Source organism: Ovis canadensis, chromosome 10 (genome assembly GCF_042477335.2).
Source record: "Ovis canadensis isolate MfBH-ARS-UI-01 breed Bighorn chromosome 10, ARS-UI_OviCan_v2, whole genome shotgun sequence".
NCBI lineage: Eukaryota > Metazoa > Chordata > Mammalia > Artiodactyla > Bovidae > Ovis > Ovis canadensis.
The window spans coordinates 616,747-630,130 of record NC_091254.1 but is presented as its reverse complement, the minus strand read 5'-3'; positions in this window follow the sequence as shown (position 1 = coordinate 630,130).

Sequence of the window (13,384 nt, the reverse complement as noted above, 5' to 3'; positions counted from 1 at the left end):
GCTCTGCGCCTCCTGCAGGTCTTGGCTCAGGGGCTGCTTGCCCTGAGCTGGGGCTGGGCGCGGGAGCCCAGGCACGCAGGGGCAGGCCCCAACCAGCTGCACACGTCTCTGCTGGGGAGGAGAGCGCTAGGGAAGCTACGTGTGTGAGGCAGCTGCGGGCGCCCAGGGAGTCAGCCTCCGGCTGTGCGGGGCTGCAGACCCCAGCCAGGGGCCCTGGGAGCCTGGTGCACTCCGTGCGGCGCTGAGCCTGGGCGGCCAAGCAACCGCTGGAGGAGCCCTGCACTGGCCCTTCCCTTCCCTCGCACAGAGCTCTTCCTGCTGGAGCCCTTGGCAGTGTGCAAGCCACCGGCCCCTAAGCCCTCCCCAAGGACGCCTGGGGCCTAGGTGCAAAGGCAAGGCAGGAGCGGAGCTGAGGCCAGGAAGGCGCCAGTGGCGTCTCCCAGCCTCGCGCAGCCTGCTCCTTCCTGGGCAGGAAGCCTAGCAGCGAGGCAAGTCTGGGCAAGGCTCGCCCAGGGCAGAGCAGCCTCGCGCCAGCAACTCTGCCACAACGGGCCTCTGAGCAGAGCTGGAGCTCTGCCGTCCTGGAGGCGCACTCGGCTCCAGCCAAGTAGGGCTTGAGGCAAACGAGGCTGGGCTGCCTCTTCTTCCCTCGAGGAGGCTCGCCTCCCCGCCAGCTGTTCACTCGGCTTCCAGGTGGGGGCGCTCTGCGCCTCCTGCAGGTCTTGGCTCAGGGGCTGCTTGCCCTGAGCTGGGGCTGTGGGCGGGAGCCCAGGCACGCAGGGGCAGGCCCCAACCAGCTGCACACGTCTCTGCTGGGGAGGAGAGCGCTAGGGAAGCTACGTGTGTGAGGCAGCAGCTGGGCGCCCAGGGAGTCAGCCTCCGGGTGTGCGGGGCTGCAGACCCCAGCCAGGGGCCCTGGGAGCCTGGTGCACTCCGTGCGGCGCTGAGTCTGGGCGGCCAAGCAACCGCTGGAGGAGCCCTGCACTGGCCCTTCCCTTCCCTCGCACAGAGCTCTTCCTGCTGGAGCCCTTGGCAGTGTGCAAGCCACCGGCCCCTAAGCCCTCCCCAAGGACGCCTGGGGCCTAGGTGCAAAGGCAAGGCAGTAGCGGAGCTGAGGCCAGGAAGGCGCCAGTGGCGTCTCCCAGCCTCGCGCAGCCTGCTCCTTCCTGGGCAGGAAGCCTAGCAGCGAGGCAAGTCTGGGCAAGGCTCGCCCAGGGCAGAGCAGCCTCGCGCCAGCAACTCTGCCACAACGGGCCTCTGAGCAGAGCTGGAGCTCTGCCGTCCTGGAGGCGCACTCGGCTCCAGCCAAGTAGGGCTTGAGCCAAACGAGGCTGGGCTGCCTCTTCTTCCCTCGAGGAGGCTCGCCTCCCCGCCAGCTGTTCACTCGGCTTCCAGGTGGGGGCGCTCTGCGCCTCCTGCATTTCTTGGCTCAGGGGCTGCTTGCCCTGAGCTGGGGCTGGGCGCGGGAGCCCAGGCACGCAGGGGCAGGCCCCAACCAGCTGCACACGTCTCTGCTGGCGAGGAGAGCGCTAGGGAAGCTACGTGTGTGAGGCAGCTGCTGGGCGCCCAGGGAGTCAGCCTCCGGCTGTGCGGGGCTGCAGACCCCAGCCAGGGGCCCTGGGAGCCTGGTGCACTCCGTGCGGCGCTGAGCCTGGGCGGCCAAGCAACCGCTGGAGGAGCCCTGCAATGGCCCTTCCCTTCCCTCGCACAGAGCTCTTCCTGCTGGAGCCCTTGGCAGTGTGCAAGCCACCGGCCCCTAAGCCCTCCCCAAGGACGCCTGGGGCCTAGGTGCAAAGGCAAGGCAGGAGCGGAGCTGAGGCCAGGAAGGCGCCAGTGGCGTCTCCCAGCCTCGCGCAGCCTGCTCCTTCCTGGGCAGGAAGCCTAGCAGCGAGGCAAGTCTGGGCAAGGCTCGCCCAGGGCAGAGCAGCCTCGCGCCAGCAACTCTGCCAGATCGGGCCTCTGAGCAGAGCTGGAGCTCTGCCGTCCTGAAGGCGCACTCGGCTCCAGCCAAGTAGGGCTTGAGCCAAACGAGGCTGGGCTGCCTCTTCTTCCCTCGAGGAGGCTCGCCTCCCCGCCAGCTGTTCACTCGGCTTCCAGGTGGGGGCGCTCTGCGCCTCCTGCAGGTCTTGGCTCAGGGGCTGCTTGCCCTGAGCTGGGGCTGTGCGCGGGAGCCCAGGCACGCAGGGGCAGGCCCCAACCAGCTGCACACTTCTCTGCTGGGGAGGAGAGCCCTAGGGAAGCTACGTGTGTGAGGCAGCTGCTGGGCGCCCAGGGAGTCAGCCTCCGGCTGTGCGGGGCTGCAGACCCCAGCCAGGGGCCCTGGGAGCCTGGTGCACTCCGTGCGGCGCTGAGTCTGGGCGGCCAAGCAACCGCTGGAGGAGCCCTGCACTGGCCCTTCCCTTCCCTCGCACAGAGCTCTTCCTGCTGGAGCCCTTGGCAGTGTGCAAGCCACCGGCCCCTAAGCCCTCCCCAAGGACGCCTGGGGCCTTGGTGCAAAGGCAAGGCAGGAGCGGAGCTGAGGCCAGGAAGGCGCCAGTGGCTTTTCCAGCCTCGCGCAGCCTGCTCCTTCCTGGGCAGGAAGCCTAGCAGCGAGGCAAGTCTGGGCAAGGATCGCCCAGGGCAGAGCAGCCTCGCGCCAGCAACTCTGCCAGAACGGGCCTCTGAGCAGAGCTGGAGCTCTGCCGTCCTGGAGGCGCACTCGGCTCCAGCCAAGTAGGGCTTGAGCCAAACGAGGCTGGGCTGCCTCTTCTTCCCTCGAGGAGGCTCGCCTCCCCGCCAGCTGTTCACTCGGCTTCCAGGTGGGGGCGCTCTGCGCCTCCTGCAGGTCTTGGCTCAGGGGCTTCTTGCCCTGAGCTGGGGCTGGGTGCGGGAGCCCAGGCACGCAGGGGCAGGCCCCAACCAGCTGCACACGTCTCTGCTGGCGAGGAGAGCGCTAGGGAATCTACGTGTGTGAGGCAGCTGCTGGGCGCCCAGGGAGTCAGCCTCCGGCTGTGCGGGGCTGCAGACCCCAGCCAGGGGCCCTGGGAGCCTGGTGCACTCCGTGCGGCGCTGAGCCTGGGCGGCCAAGCAACCGCTGGTGGAGCCCTGCAATGGCCCTTCCCTTCCCTCGCACAGAGCTCTTCCTGCTGGAGCCCTTGGCAGTGTGCAAGCCACCGGCCCCTAAGCCCTCCCCAAGGACGCCTGGGGCCTAGGTGCAAAGGCAAGGCAGGAGCGGAGCTGAGGCCAGGAAGGCGCCAGTGGCGTCTCCCAGCCTCGCGCAGCCTGCTCCTTCCTGGGCAGGAAGCCTAGCAGCGAGGCAAGTCTGGGCAAGGCTCGCCCAAAGCAGAGCAGCCTCGCGCCAGCAACTCTGCCAGAACGGGCCTCTGAGCAGAGCTGGAGCTCTGCCGTCCTGGAGGCGCACTCGGCTCCAGCCAAGTAGGGCTTGAGCCAAACGAGGCTGGGCTGCTTCTTCTTCCCTCGAGGAGGCTCGCCTCCCCGCCAGCTGTTCACTCGGCTTCCAGGTGGGGGCGCTCTGCGCCTCCTGCAGGTCTTGGCTCAGGGGCTTCTTGCCCTGAGCTGGGGCTGGGCGTGGGAGCCCAGGCACGCAGGGGCAGGCCCCAACCAGCTGCACACGTCTCTGCTGGCGAGGAGAGCGCTAGGGAAGCTACGTGTGTGAGGCAGCTGCTGGGCGCCCAGGGAGTCAGCCTCCGGCTGTGCGGGGCTGCAGACCCCAGCCAGGGGCCCTGGGAGCCTGATGCACTCCGTGCGGCGCTGAGTCTGGGCGGCCAAGCAACCGCTGGAGGAGCCCTGCACTGGCCCTTCCCTTCCCTCGCACAGAGCTCTTCCTGCTGGAGCCCTTGGCAGTGTGCAAGCCACCGGCCCCTAAGCCCTCCCCAAGGACGCCTGGGGCCTAGGTGCAAAGGCAAGGCAGGAGCGGAGCTGAGGCCAGGAAGGCGCCAGTGGCGTCTCCCAGCCTCGCGCAGCCTGCTCCTTCCTGGGCAGGAAGCCTAGCAGCGAGGCAAGTCTGGGCAAGGCTCGCCCAGGGCAGAGCAGCCTCGCGCCAGCAACTCTGCCAGAACGGGCCTCTGAGCAGAGCTGGAGCTCTGCCGTACTGAAGGCGCACTCGGCTCCAGCCAAGTAGGGCTTGAGCCAAACGAGGCTAGGCTGCCTCTTCTTCCCTCGAGGAGGCTCGCCTCCCCGCCAGCTGTTCACTCGGCTTCCAGGTGGGGGCGCTCTGCGCCTCCTGCAGGTCTTGGCTCAGGGGCTGCTTGCCCTGAGCTGGGGCTGTGCGCGGGAGCCCAGGCACGCAGGGGCAGGCCCCAACCAGCTGCACACGTCTCTGCTGGGGAGGAGAGCCCTAGGGAAGCTACGTGTGTGAGGCAGCTGCTGGGCGCCCAGGGAGTCAGCCGCCGGGTGTGCGGGGCTGCAGACCCCAGCCAGGGGCCCTGGGAGCCTGGTGCACTCCGTGCGGCGCTGAGTCTGGGCGGCCAAGCAACCGCTGGAGGAGCCCTGCACTGGCCCTTCCCTTCCCTCGCACAGAGCTCTTCCTGCTGGAGCCCTTGGCAGTGTGCAAGCCACCGGCCCCTAAGCCCTCCCCAAGGACGCCTGGGGCCTAGGTGCAAAGGCAAGGCAGGAGCGGAGCTGAGGCCAGGAAGGCGCCAGTGGCGTCTCCCAGCCTCGCGCAGCCTGCTCCTTCCTGGGTAGGAAGCCTAGCAGCGAGGCAAGTCTGGGCAAGGCTCGCCCAGGGCAGAGCAGCCTCGCGCCAGCAACTCTGCCACAACGGGCCTCTGAGCAGAGCTGGAGCTCTGCCGTCCTGGAGGCGCACTCGGCTCCAGCCAAGTAGGGCTTGAGCCAAACGAGGCTGGGCTGCCTCTTCTTCCCTCGAGGAGGCTCGCCTCCCCGCCAGCTGTTCACTCGGCTTCCAGGTGGGGGCGCTCTGCGCCTCCTGCAGGTCTTGGCTCAGGGGCTGCTTGCCCTGAGCTGGGGCTGTGGGCGGGAGCCCAGGCACGCAGGGGCAGGCCCCAACCAGCTGCACACGTCTCTGCTGGGGAGGAGAGCGCTAGGGAAGCTACGTGTGTGAGGCAGCTGCTGGGCGCCCAGGGAGTCAGCCTCCAGGTGTGCGGGGCTGCAGACCCCAGCCAGGGGCCCTGGGAGCCTGGTGCACTCCGTGCGGCACTGAGTCTGGGCGGCCAAGCAACCGCTGGAGGAGCCCTGCACTGGCCCTTCCCTTCCCTCGCACAGAGCTCTTCCTGCTGGAGCCCTTGGCAGTGTGCAAGCCACAGGCCCCTAAGCCCTCCCCAAGGACGCCTGGGGCCTAGGTGCAAAGGCAAGGCAGGAGCGGAGCTGAGGCCAGGAAGGCGCCAGTGGCGTCTCCCAGCCTCGCGCAGCCTGCTCCTTCCTGGGCAGGAAGCCTAGCAGCGAGGCAAGTCTGGGCAATGCTCGCCCAGGGCAGAGCAGCCTCGCGCCAGCAACTCTGCCAGAACGGGCCTCTGAGCAGAGCTGGAGCTCTGCCGTCCTGGAGGCGCACTCGGCTCCAGCCAAGTAGGGCTTGAGCCAAACGAGGCTGGGCTGCCTCTTCTTCCCTCGAGGAGGCTCGCCTCCCCGCCAGCTGTTCACTCGGCTTCCAGGTGGGGGCGCTCTGCGCCTCCTGCAGGTCTTGGCTCAGGGGCTGCTTGCCCTGAGCTGGGGCTGGGCGCGGGAGCCCAGGCACGCAGGGGCAGGCCCCAACCAGCTGCACACGTCTCTGCTGGGGAGGAGAGCGCTAGGGAAGCTACGTGTGTGAGGCAGCTGCTGGGCGCCCAGGGAGTCAGCCTCCGGGTGTGCGGGGCTGCAGACCCCAGCCAGGGGCCCTGGGAGCCTGGTTCACTCCGTGCGGCGCTGAGCCTGGACGGCCAAGCAACCGCTGGAGGAGCCCTGCAATGGCCCTTCCCTTCCCTCGCACAGAGCTCTTCCTGCTGGAGCCCTTGGCAGTGTGCAAGCCACCGGCCCCTAAGCCCTCCCCAAGGACGCCTGGGGCCTAGGTGCAAAGGCAAGGCAGGAGCGGAGCTGATTCCAGGAAGGCGCCAGTGGCGTCTCCCAGCCTCGCGCAGCCTGCTCCTTCCTGGGCAGGAAGCCTAGCAGCGAGGCAAGTCTGGGCAAGGCTCGCCCAGGGCAGAGCAGCCTCGCGCCAGCAACTCTGCCAGAACGGGCCTCTGAGCAGAGCTGGAGCTCTGCCGTCCTGAAGGCGCACTCGGCTCCAGCCAAGTAGGGCTTGAGCCAAACGAGGCTAGGCTGCCTCTTCTTCCCTCGAGGAGGCTCGCCTCCCCGCCAGCTGTTCACTCGGCTTCCAGGTGGGGGCGCTCTGCGCCTCCTGCAGGTCTTGGCTCAGGGGCTGCTTGCCCTGAGCTGGGGCTGTGCGCGGGAGCCCAGGCACGCAGGGGCAGGCCCCAACCAGCTGCACACGTCTCTGCTGGGGAGGAGAGCGCTAGGGAAGCTACGTGTGTGAGGCAGCTGCTGGGCGCCCAGGGAGTCAGCCTCCGGGTGTGCGGGGCTGCAGACCCCAGCCAGGGGCCCTGGGAGCCTGGTGCACTCCGTGCGGCGCTGAGTCTGGGCGGCCAAGCAACCGCTGGAGGAGCCCTGCACTGGCCCTTCCCTTCCCTCGCACAGAGCTCTTCCTGCTGGAGCCCTTGGCAGTGTGCAAGCCACAGGCCCCTAAGCCCTCCCCAAGGACGCCTGGGGCCTAGGTGCAAAGGCAAGGCAGGAGCGGAGCTGAGGCCAGGAAGGCGCCAGTGGCGTCTCCCAGCCTCGCGCAGCCTGCTCCTTCCTGGGCAGGAAGCCTAGCAGCGAGGCAAGTCTGGGCAAGGCTCGCCCAGGGCAGAGCAGCCTCGCGCCAGCAACTCTGCCAGAACGGGCCTCTGAGCAGAGCTGGAGCTCTGCCGTTCTGGAGGAGCACTCGGCTCCAGCCAAGTAGGGCTTGAGCCAAACGAGGCTGGGCTGCCTCTTCTTCCCTCGAGGAGGCTCGCCTCCCCGCCAGCTGTTCACTCGGCTTCCAGGTGGGGGCGCTCTGCGCCTCCTGCAGGTCTTGGCTCAGGGGCTGCTTGCCCTGAGCTGGGGCTGTGCGCGGGAGCCCAGGCACGCAGGGGCAGACCCCAACCAGCTGCACACGTCTCTGCTGGGGAGGAGAGCGCTAGGGAAGCTACGTGTGTGAGGCAGCTGCTGGGCGCCCAGGGAGTCAGCCTCCGGCTGTGCGGGGCTGCAGACCCCAGCCAGGGGCCCTGGGAGCCTGGTGCACTCCGTGCGGCGCTGAGCCTGGGCGGCCAAGCAACCGCTGGAGGAGCCCTGCACTGGCCCTTCCTTTCCCTCGCAGAGAGCTCTTCCTGCTGGAGCCCTTGGCAGTGTGCAAGCCACCGGCCCCTAAGCCATCCCCAAGGACGCCTGGGGCCTAGTTGCAAAGGCAAGGCAGGAGCGGAGCTGAGGCCAGGAAGGCGCCAGTGGCGTCTCCCAGCCTCGCGCAGCCTGCTCCTTCCTGGGCAGGAAGCCTAGCAGCGAGGCAAGTCTGGGCAAGGCTCGCCCAGGGCAGAGCAGCCTCGCGCCAGCAACTCTGCCACAACGGGCCTCTGAGCAGAGCTGGAGCTCTGCCGTCCTGGAGGCGCACTCGGCTCCAGCCAAGTAGGGCTTTAGCCAAACGACGCTGGGCTGCCTCTTCTTCCCTCGAGGAGGCTCGCCTCCCCGCCAGCTGTTCACTCGGCTTCCAGGTGGGGGCGCTCTGCGCCTCCTGCAGGTCTTGGCTCAGGGGCTGCTTGCCCTGAGCTGGGGCTGTGGGCGGGAGCCCAGGCACGCAGGGGCAGGCCCCAACCAGCTGCACACGTCTCTGCTGGGGAGGAGAGCGCTAGGGAAGCTACGTGTGTGAGGCAGCTGCTGGGCGCCCAGGGAGTCAGCCTCCGGCTATGCGGGGCTGCAGACCCCAGCCAGGGGCCCTGGGAGCCTGGTGCACTCCGTGCGGCGCTGAGTCTGGGCGGCCAAGCAACCGCTGGAGGAGCCCTGCACTGGCCCTTCCCTTCCCTTGCACAGAGCTCTTCCTGCTGGAGCCCTTGGCAGTGTGCAAGCCACAGGCCCCTAAGCCCTCCCCAAGGACGCCTGGGGCCTAGGTGCAAAGGCAAGGCAGGAGCGGAGCTGAGGCCAGGAAGGCGCCAGTGGCGTCTCCCAGCCTCGCGCAGCCTGCTCCTTCCTGGGCAGGAAGCCTAGCAGCGAGGCAAGTCTGGGCAAGGCTCGCCCAGGGCAGAGCAGCCTCGCGCCAGCAACTCTGCCAGAACGGGCCTCTGAGCAGAGCTGGAGCTCTGCCGTTCTGGAGGAGCACTCGGCTCCAGCCAAGTAGGGCTTGAGCCAAACGACGCTGGGCTGCCTCTTCTTCCCTCGAGGAGGCTCGCCTCCCCGCCAGCTGTTCACTCGGCTTCCAGGTGGGGGCGCTCTGCGCCTCCTGCAGGTCTTGGCTCAGGGGCTGCTTGCCCTGAGCTGGGGCTGTGGGCGGGAGCCCAGGCACGCAGGGGCAGACCCCAACCAGCTGCACACGTCTCTGCTGGGGAGGAGAGCGCTAGGGAAGCTACGTGTGTGAGGCAGCTGCTGGGCGCCCAGGGAGTCAGCCTCCGGCTGTGCGGGGCTGCAGACCCCAGCCAGGGGCCCTGGGAGCCTGGTGCACTCCGTGCGGCGCTGAGCCTGGGCGGCCAAGCAACCGCTGGAGGAGCCCTGCACTGGCCCTTCCTTTCCCTCGCAGAGAGCTCTTCCTGCTGGAGCCCTTGGCAGTGTGCAAGCCACCGGCCCCTAAGCCATCCCCAAGGACGCCTGGGGCCTAGTTGCAAAGGCAAGGCAGGAGCGGAGCTGAGGCCAGGAAGGCGCCAGTGGCGTCTCCCAGCCTCGCGCAGCCTGCTCCTTCCTGGGCAGGAAGCCTAGCAGCGAGGCAAGTCTGGGCAAGGCTCGCCCAGGGCAGAGCAGCCTCGCGCCAGCAACTCTGCCACAACGGGCCTCTGAGCAGAGCTGGAGCTCTGCCGTCCTGGAGGCGCACTCGGCTCCAGCCAAGTAGGGCTTGAGCCAAACGAGGCTGGGCTGCCTCTTCTTCCCTCGAGGAGGCTCGCCTCCCCGCCAGCTGTTCACTCGGCTTCCAGGTGGGGGCGCTCTGCGCCTCCTGCAGGTCTTGGCTCAGGGGCTGCTTGCCCTGAGCTGGGGCTGGGCGCGGGAGCCCAGGCACGCAGGGGCAGGCCCCAACCAGCTGCACACTTCTCTGCTGGCGAGGAGAGCGCTAGGGAAGCTACGTGTGTGAGGCAGCTGCTGGGCGCCCAGGGAGTCAGCCTCCGGGTGTGCGGGGCTGCAGACCCCAGCCAGGGGCCCTGGGAGCCTGGTGCACTCCGTGCGGCGCTGAGCCTGGGCGGCCAAGCAACCGCTGGAGGAGCCCTGCAATGGCCCTTCCCTTCCCTCGCACAGAGCTCTTCCTGCTGGAGCCCTTGGCAGTGTGCAAGCCACCGGCCCCTAAGCCCTCCCCAAGGACGCCTGGGGCCTAGGTGCAAAGGCAAGGCAGGAGCGGAGCTGATTCCAGGAAGGCGCCAGTGGCGTCTCCCAGCCTCGCGCAGCCTGCTCCTTCCTGGGCAGGAAGCCTAGCAGCGAGGCAAGTCTGGGCAAGGCTCGCCCAGGGCAGAGCAGCCTCGCGCCAGCAACTCTGCCAGAACGGGCCTCTGAGCAGAGCTGGAGCTCTGCCGTCCTGGAGGCGCACTCGGCTCCAGCCAAGTAGGGCTTGAGCCAAACGACGCTGGGCTGCCTCTTCTTCCCTCGAGGAGGCTCGCCTCCCCGCCAGCTGTTCACTCGGCTTCCAGGTGGGGGCGCTCTGCGCCTCCTGCAGGTCTTGGCTCAGGGGCTGCTTGCCCTGAGCTGGGGCTGTGGGCGGGAGCCCAGGCATGCAGGGGCAGGCCCCAACCAGCTGCACACGTCTCTGCTGGGGAGGAGAGCGCTAGGGAAGCTACGTGTGTGAGGCAGCTGCTGGGCGCCCAGGGAGTCAGCCTCCGGCTGTGCGGGGCTGCAGACCCCAGCCAGGGGCCCTGGGAGCCTGGTGCACTCCGTGCGGCGCTGAGCCTGGGCGGCCAAGCAACCGCTGGAGGAGCCCTGCACTGGCCCTTCCCTTCCCTCGCACAGAGCTCTTCCTGCTGGAGCCCTTGGCAGTGTGCAAGCCACCGGCCCCTAAGCCCTCCCCAAGGACGCCTGGGGCCTAGGTGCAAAGGCAGGGCAGGAGCGGAGCTGAGGCCAGGAAGGCGCCAGTGGCGTCTCCCAGCCTCGCGCAGCCTGCTCCTTCCTGGGCAGGAAGCCTAGCAGCGAGGCAAGTCTGGGCAATGCTCGCCCAGGGCAGAGCAGCCTCGCGCCAGCAACTCTGCCAGAACGGGCCTCTGAGCAGAGCTGGAGCTCTGCCGTCCTGGAGGCGCACTCGGCTCCAGCCAAGTAGGGCTTGAGCCAAACGAGGCTGGGCTGCCTCTTCTTCCCTCGAGGAGGCTCGCCTCCCCGCCAGCTGTTCACTCGGCTTCCAGGTGGGGGCGCTCTGCGCCTCCTGCAGGTCTTGGCTCAGGGGCTGCTTGCCCTGAGAAGGGGCTGGGCGCGGGAGCCCAGGCACGCAGGGGCAGGCCCCAACCAGCTGCACACGTCTCTGCTGGGGAGGAGAGCCCTAGGGAAGCTACGTGTGTGAGGCAGCTGCTGGGCGCCCAGGGAGTCAGCCTCCGGCTGTGCGGGGCTGCAGACCCCAGCCAGGGGCCCTGGGAGCCTGGTGCACTCCGTGCGGCGCTGAGTCTGGGCGGCCAAGCAACCGCTGGAGGAGCCCTGCACTGGCCCTTCCCTTCCCTCGCACAGAGCTCTTCCTGCTGGAGCCCTTGGCAGTGTGCAAGCCACCGGCCCCTAAGCCCTCCCCAAGGACGCCTGGGGCCTAGGTGCAAAGGCAAGGCAGGAGCGGAGCTGAGGCCAGGAAGGCGCCAGTGGCGTCTCCCAGCCTCGCGCAGCCTGCTCCTTCCTGGGCAGGAAGCCTAGCAGCGAGGCAAGTCTGGGCAAGGCTCGCCCAGGGCAGAGCAGCCTCGCGCCAGCAACTCTGCCAGAACGGGCCTCTGAGCAGAGCTGGAGCTCTGCCGTCCTGGAGGCGCACTCGGCTCAAGCCAAGTAGGGCTTGAGCCAAACGAGGCTGGGCTGCCTCTTCTTCCCTCGAGGAGGCTCGCCTCCCCGCCAGCTGTTCACTCGGCTTCCAGGTGGGGGCGCTCTGCGCCTCCTGCAGGTCTTGGCTCAGGGGCTGCTTGCCCTGAGCTGGGGCTGGGCGTGGGAGCCCAGGCACGCAGGGGCAGGCCCCAACCAGCTGCACACGTCTCTGCTGGGGAGGAGAGCGCTAGGGAAGCTACGTGTGTGAGGCAGCTGCTGGGCGCCCAGGGAGTCAGCCTCCGGCTGTGCTGGGCTGCAGACCCCAGCCAGGGGCCCTGGGAGCCTGGTGCACTCCGTGCGGTGCTGAGTCTGGGCGGCCAAGCAACCGCTGGAGGAGCCCTGCACTGGCCCTTCCCTTCCCTCGCACAGAGCTCTTCCTGCTGGAGCCCTTGGCAGTGTGCAAGCCACCGGCCCCTAAGCCCTCCCCAAGGACGCCTGGGGCCTAGGTGCAAAGGCAAGGCAGGAGCGGAGCTGAGGCCAGGAAGGCGCCAGTGGCGTCTCCCAGCCTCGCGCAGCCTGCTCCTTCCTGGGCAGGAAGCCTAGCAGCGAGGCAAGTCTGGGCAAGGCTCGCCCAGGGCAGAGCAGCCTCGCGCCAGCAACTCTGCCAGAACGGGCCTCTGAGCAGAGCTGGAGCTCTGCCGTCCTGGAGGCGCACTCGGCTCCAGCCAAGTAGGGCTTGAGCCAAACGAGGCTGGGCTGCCTCTTCTTCCCTCGAGGAGGCTCGCCTCCCCGCCAGCTGTTCACTCGGCTTCCAGGTGGGGGCGCTCTGCGCCTCCTGCAGGTCTTGGCTCAGGGGCTGCTTGCCCTGAGCTGGGGCTGTGGGCGGGAGCCCAGGCACGCAGGGGCAGGCCCCAACCAGCTGCACACGTCTCTGCTGGGGAGGAGAGCCCTAGGGAAGCTACGTGTGTGAGGCAGCTGCTGGGCGCCCAGGGAGTCAGCCTCCGGCTGTGCGGGGCTGCAGACCCCAGCCAGGGACCCTGGGAGCCTGGTGCACTCCGTGCGGTGCGGAGTCTGGGCGGCCAAGCAACCGCTGGAGGAGCCCTGCACTGGCCCTTCCCTTCCCTCGCACAGAGCTCTTCCTGCTGGAGCCCTTGGCAGTGTGCAAGCCACCGGCCCCTAAGCCCTCCCCAAGGACGCCTGGGGCCTAGGTGCAAAGGCAAGGCAGGAGCGGAGCTGAGGCCAGGAAGGCGCCAGTGGCGTCTCCCAGCCTCGCGCAGCCTGCTCCTTCCTGGGCAGGAAGCCTAGCAGCGAGGCAAGTCTGGGCAAGGCTCGCCCAGGGCAGAGCAGCCTCGCGCCAGCAACTCTGCCAGAACGGGCCTCTGAGCAGAGCTGGAGCTCTGCCGTCCTGAAGGCGCACTCGGCTCCAGCCAAGTAGGGCTTGAGCCAAACGAGGCTAGGCTGCCTCTTCTTCCCTCGAGGAGGTTCGCCTCCCCGCCAGCTGTTCACTCGGCTTCCAGGTGGGGGCGCTCTGCGCCTCCTGCAGGTCTTGGCTCAGGGGCTGCTTGCCCTGAGCTGGGGCTGTGCGCGGGAGCCCAGGCACGCAGGGGCAGGCCCCAACCAGCTGCACACGTCTCTGCTGGGGAGGAGAGCGCTAGGGAAGCTACGTGTGTGAGGCAGCTGCTGGGCGCCCAGGGAGTCAGCCTCCGGGTGTGCGGGGCTGCAGACCCCAGCCAGGGGCCCTGGGAGCCTGGTGCACTCCGTGCGGCGCTGAGTCTGGGCGGCCAAGCAACCGCTGGAGGAGCCCTGCACTGGCCCTTCCCTTCCCTCGCACAGAGCTCTTCCTGCTGGAGCCCTTGGCAGTGTGCAAGCCACCGGCCCCTAAGCCCTCCCCAAGGACGCCTGGGGCCTAGGTGCAAAGGCAAGGCAGGAGCGGAGCTGAGGCCAGGAAGGCGCCAGTGGCGTCTCCCAGCCTCGCGCAGCCTGCTCCTTCCTGGGCAGGAAGCCTAGCAGCGAGGCAAGTCTGGGCAAGGCTCGCCCAGGGCAGAGCAGCCTCGCGCCAGCAACTCTGCCAGAACGGGCCTCTGAGCAGAGCTGGAGCTCTGCCGTCCTGGAGGCGCACTCGGCTCCAGCCAAGTAGGGCTTGAGCCAAACGACGCTGGGCTGCCTCTTCTTCCCTCGAGGAGGCTCGCCTCCCCGCCAGCTGTTCACTCGGCTTCCAGGTGGGGGCGCTCTGCGCCTCCTGCAGGTCTTGGCTCAGGGGCTGCTTGCCCTGAGC